A 6,267-nucleotide genomic window follows, 5' to 3' on the forward strand; every position below is an offset into this window, starting at 1 on the left:
AGAAGTCACCTTGCAAGCCAACACACACAATAGCCCAAACGGCAGCGTTATGTCCAAGAATATGCATTTTCATTTTATGCTTCCAACTAGCAAAATTAGTACCATCAAAGTAAGGACCTCTACGGTGATAATTTCCCTCGCTAGACGCCATACTCTCCTAGGTTGTGAAACCAAGGCTATGACCACCAAAGCTATTGAGATCAAAGCAAATGGAGACCAAAGCTCTGATACCACTTGTAGGATCGAAAGTATGTCTAGAGGGGGGGGTGATTAGACTACTTGACCAAATAAAAACTTAACCTTTTCCCAATTTTAGTTCTTGGCAGATTTTAGCTATTTTAGGACAAGTCAAGCAATCATCACACAATTCAAGCAAGCATGCAAAGAGTATATTGGCAGCGGAAAGTAAAGCATGCAACTTGCAAGAATGTAAAGGGAAGGGTTTGGAGAAATCAAACGCAATTGGAGACATGGATGTTTTTCCCGTGGTTCGGATAGGTGGTGCTATCCTACATCCACGTTGATGGAGACTTCAACCCACGAAGGGTAACGGTTGTGCGAGTCCACACAGGGCTCCACCCAAGGGTAATGGTTGCGCGAGTCCACACAGGACTCCACCCACGAAGGGTCCACGAAGAAGCAACCACCCACAAAGGGTCCACGAAGAAGCAACCTTGTCTATCCCACCATGGCCATCGCCCACACATGACTTGCCTCACTAGCGGTAGATCTTCACGAAGTAGGCGATCTCCTTGCCCTTACAAACTCCTTGGTTCAACTCCACAGTCTTGTCGGAGGCTCCCAAGTGACACCTAGCCAATCTAGGAGACACCACTCTCCAAGAAGTGACAAATGGTGTGTAGGTAATGAAACTCCTTGCTCTTGTGCTTCAAATGATAGTCTCCCCAACACTCAACTCTCTCTCATAGGATTTGGATTTGGTGGAAAGAAGATTTGAGTGGAAAGCAACTTGGGAAGGCTAGAGATCAAGATTCATATGGTAGGAATGGAATGTCTTGGTCTCAACACATGAGTAGGTGGTTCTCTCTCAGAACATATGAGTTGGAATGGTGTGTGTGTTCTGATGGCTCTCTCTCGAATGAAGAGGAGGTGGAGGGGTATATATAGCCTCCACACAAAATCCAACCGTTACACACAGTTTATCAATCTCGGTGGGACCGAATCAAATAACTCGGTCGGACCGAAAATTAAACCTAGTGACCGTTAGAGAGATTTTCGGTGGGATTGACATGCAACTCGGTAGGACCGATATGGTTAGGGTTTGGGCATAACGTAATCTCGGTGAGACCGATTACACAAACTCGGTGAGACCGAATTTGGTAATTAGCTAACTAGAGAGTTGGTCAGGCAAACTCGGTGGGACCGATTTGCTCTTTCGGTGAGACCGAGTGGAACTCGGCGAGACCGAAAAGTTACAAAGGGGAAACACTGAGTTTACATTGCAATCTCGATGGGACCGATTCGCTCTTTCGGTGAGACCGAAAAGTTACGAAAGGGAAACAGAGAGTTTGCAACCCCATCTCGGTGAGACCGAGATCCCTATCGGTAGAACCGAATTGCTAGGGTTTGGCAGTGGCTAATGACAAGTGAAACTCGGTGGCGCCGGATAGGAAGAATCGGTAGGACCGAGTTTGGCTTAGGGTTTAGGTCATATGTGGATATGGGAAAGTAGTTGAGGGTTTTGGAGCATATCACTAAGCACATGAAGCAAGAGGCTCATTAAGCAACACCTCATCCCTCCTTGATAGTATTGGCTTTTCCTAAAGACTCAATGTGATCTTGGATCACTAAAATATAAAATGAAGAGTCTTGAGCTTTTGAGCTTGAGCCAATCCTTTTTCCTTAGCATTTTGAGGGTTCCACTTTCACATCCATGCCATGCCAATCATTGAGCTTTCCTGAAATAATCATCTTGGAATAGCATTAGCTCAATGAGCTATATGTTGTTATGAATTACCAAAACCACCTAGGGATAGTTGCACTTTCAAAGCCGCAGCAATTGAAGACCCTGACAGCGTAGGTGCGCAGTATCCTCCTGAGGCCAACCCAAGAAGAAGAAGCAGCTACTTCGCACTGGGCCTCGGGGGAGCGGCGCCTCTAGCGGTGCCACCTCAGGATTGACGTCCGCACCTGGGGCGCCTCCGTTCCTCGCATAGGAAGGCGCACCCGGTGCCCTCCTCGGGCAGGGCTCGAGGGCTCTCTTCTGGAGGGCCTCAGACCTGTCCAACATCATGAGGGAGGTGCTCGGGCACCACGTGGAGGCTTTCTTCACAGCATGTTTCCCTCAAGAGGGCACTGGGCGAGGAGCATCCGGCACTCAGGAGTTCATCATCAAGGCCACTCGGGAGCTTCAGGAAGCAAGGGCGATACGCGGCGACCGCCGCCCACCTGGTGTACCTCCCCACCCGGGCGAGGGTGGCGAGCTGCGCGTCTGCATTGACATCCCATGACTCAACAGGGCCGCATCTCAGGAGCGCTTCTGGCCTTCGCGTGCTGGCCGGTGTGAGGGTCCACCTCACAGCTACGGTCGCATGCCGTTTGGCCTGCCGAGCATGGCAGCCGCTTTCCAGCACAATGTGCGGAGCATCATGGCAACCCAGGGGGCCAGGCGTCATACGGTCCTGGTGGATATGGAGACGGTCCTCAGGAGGTCACCTGAGCCCCTAGAGCCTCCCGAGGCTCAGGGTCTCGACAGCTCGTGAGGAGCGGCTTCTTCAGCGTGCAACTTCAGCTACCCCAACGCTCCTTCAATAACAAAACCAGGTGACATTTTCCAAGTTCATTCAGCTGGGAGCGCCCCTCGGGCTACACTATTCCCAGGTCGTATGGGCCTGTCCCCGCGGCATGTATCCTCTTGCATCTTTAGCTTACCCTGCTGGGGGCGCCCCTCGGGCTGCATCATCCCCAGGCCGCTTGGGTCCGACCCAGTGGCATGTATCGTTCTTGAATTTACCTAAGATAGTTTGCTTTCCATGCATGAGTTATTTATGGTCATTACCTGCTTGATTATCACCCACCACGGGAGCCACTCATGCCGGCATGGCGCTTGTGCTCGGGTCCGTCCGTGTAACACTGACAAATCTGAGTGGTCGAGCTCTGGCTCGCGGCACGCCCGCGCACGTCACCTCACCAGGCCCTAAGTGCCTTTACCTTCTTGCGGAGCGACCAGTGGCAGACCGGCAATCATAGCGGCAATTTGTGTCCCTCCCCACGCTAACATGCAGGAACCTCCTTAGGACAACATCGGGCAGTACCACGGGCTCCCTCTTCTCCCATGTGATTCGCTTGCGCGTTAAAAGGGGGGATCCTGAGCATCGTGACTCAGGAGCTCTTACTGGCTCTCCAGCCTCACCCCCTAGCCTTGACCACAGCACCACGACCTGGCATACCAGCGGCGGCTGAGCTTGCTCGAGGGCCGGGACCTAAGGACGTAGAGAACATAGAAGAGTGGAGAAGAGGGGGAGGCTCGCACGGGCCTAACCTGGCTGCACTACGGCCATCGGCACACGAGTCTGGCGCAACACAAGGAAACAATTACAGACTACCAAGATAAGTTTCGCACCCGGGTCGGCCAATGCAATGGCATAAGATTCCCACCTCTCGCAACCCTGCTGCATCGGCGTCGCCTCCCTTTCCCACCTTTAGGTAGCTGCTTGCACGCTAAAGGGGACCTCTTGAGCATCGCTCCTCAAGAGCTCTTACTGGACCTCGGGCCGCTCACCTCCTGGCCTTGACCATGGCATCGCGACCTGGCATACCAGCGACGGCTGCAGCCTGCCTGAGGAGCAGGACCTATCGGTGTAGAGCACCAAGCTGCCGCGGGGTTGGAAAGGGGGGACCGAGCCCAAGCAGGACATGCGTTTGCAAATTTTCTTAATAAGGATAATATCAACAAAAGACATTACAGACCCTTTACACGCCCCCACGGGGTCCGTCTTGATTCCTCGAAGGAACAAAAGAAGGGAGTTTTAGGGACCCTATCTACATGCGCCAGCACGGCCGGCGCCATCCTCAACAGTGGGCTATGAGAGGCCGGCGCCAACCCCATCCAGATCAGCGACGGCAGTGGCCGGACGTTGCGGCCTTGCTCCGGGCGCGGCGAGAGCTCGGGGGCACGTAGCTGTCATTGCTTGTCTCCGGAGTCTCGTCGAGCTCGGGAGAATCGCTGGACCACCAGGAGTCACCACTGCCGCTGGAGGAGCTGCTGGCGAGGCCAGCGGCTGGCTCGGCGTTGGCCGTTGCGCCGTCCTGACGACCCCCTTCAGGGAAGCACTCCAAGAAGCGGCCTTCTTTGTCGAAGACCTTGAAGAACACCATGGAGACGCAGTCGTACTCGAAGTGGATGGTGAGGGCGCCTTCCACACTGCAGACTCGAGCGACCTCGCCCCAGCCGCGGGTCATGAAGATCTTGCCTGAGGAGACGGCTTCGACCTCTGCTCCAGTTGCCGGGGCGTCGCAGTCAGCGTGCTGCAGCCCAAGCTCGAGGGGCCCCCTCGGCGGCATCTCAACGGAGAAGAACTATGGGAAGCGAATCCAAGTGTGCGGAGGCATCGCCGCCCATAGCATGAGTTCATGCGAGGAGTCCGCGGCGTGGGCTCCTAGGGCGACGGCGTGCGTCACCATGGCGCGGTGACCACGGCCACGGCGTAGGCGGCACCGTTCGCCGCTTCTCCCTTCGGAGCCCTCGGCTCGGGCGTACAGAGGCAACGGATACCCCGGAGGTGGCCGCTCGCACCAGGGCCTCGATAGCTCCGGCCTCACAACCATGTCACGACGATGGGACAGTCTCTTCTTAGGCGGAAGTAGCTTAGGCTCATCGAGGGGGGGTCTTTCCCTTCTCCATGGCTGAGAACCTCCGAATCGGCGCCATGGTCGATGCAGCAAGCGATGAAGAAAGGAAGAACAAGGAGCAGGAGGAGCAAATGAAGAGATGGGTGATGGGGGCTTCGCTCCCCTCTTCCCATTTATAGCCAAGGGGAGGCCAACCGCCGGCCTCCATGATCTAAGGTAATAATGATCTTTTTCTGCATGCAGCAAGGACTCGTCAAGTTGGGCAATTGCCGAGGCAGCATGGGGAAGCGGAGACGCCCACGTCCAATCAACCGCCACGCGTCAAACGAGGCCGCATTCTATTGGGGCCCGCGGCGCTCCACACTTTCCCCTTGGCTTCACCTCAAAGCCAAGTCCGAGCGTGCCTTGGACCCGGGGGCTACTGTCGGCGTCCTGGTAACGGGGGTCCCCAGACGTGCCTGCCTGCGGCCCATGGCGTGGCTCCACCAGCGTTCCTGTACGGCCCATCTTCACCAGCAAACACTCAAGACCCTCGCGAGGGGCCAAGCCTCATGAGGCGGACGACGCAAGACCTCCTCGGGGGCGGCCTCACCAGGCTGGTTCGCGAGGGGCAGAGAGATCAAGGCAAGGGGCACCTCACGAGGTTCCTATGACGCAAGCCATGACGACCAAGGCCAGGCGGGCGCCAGTGCGTGTAGTATCCTCGTTTCCCCTTTGGTGCTAAAGAAGCAAGCGCAGGAGTGGAGTTCTGAGGCATCAACCAAAGGTTTCCATATCGGTGGAACGAGACCAAGACCAGCAGGACGACAGGACGGAGGTAACCATGGAGCCCAGGACGGCGTCATCACCAGAGCCTTTGGCGGGCGAAGACCAGCTTTTGTCAGGATAGCTTGTACTAGCTGCCCCCTTCAAATTGGCCGTTGTGGGATCCCTTCCCGCCTAATATTTGGGAAGAGGACCCAGGCCTCTATAAATAGGGCTAGCCACCACCGTAGCCGGGCATCAGCTGAACGAGAGGAATCCTCGACCGCATCAACTCACCAAGCACAAGAGCACCTCTCATCAGGAGGCTGTTCTTCCCTTGTAACTCTTCATCCCCAGCCCAAGAGGCAATCCACCACACCACACTGGAGTATTGTATTACACCACATTGGTGGCCCGAACCAGTATAAATCTTGTGTCCCTTTGTTCTGCGAGTTCAACGCGCTAAGCCTTGAGATTGTAGTGAGGGCGTGAGCTAGAGGGAGGAGAGATCTTCGTGCGCACCCAAGTGTTTGAACCTCAATGGTTTTTCCGGAACCTAAAATCCGACAGTGATGATCAGGTGTGATAAGCTCTATGTTCACATACAACGGGTGCAAGCCAGTTTTGCACACGCAAAATACTCGGGTTAAACTTGACGATCCTAGCATATGCAGATATGGCCTCGGAACACTAAGACCGAAAGGTCGAACA

This window comes from Triticum urartu, chromosome 6, assembly GCF_003073215.2.
Source record: "Triticum urartu cultivar G1812 chromosome 6, Tu2.1, whole genome shotgun sequence".
Classification (NCBI taxonomy): Eukaryota; Viridiplantae; Streptophyta; class Magnoliopsida; order Poales; family Poaceae; genus Triticum; species Triticum urartu.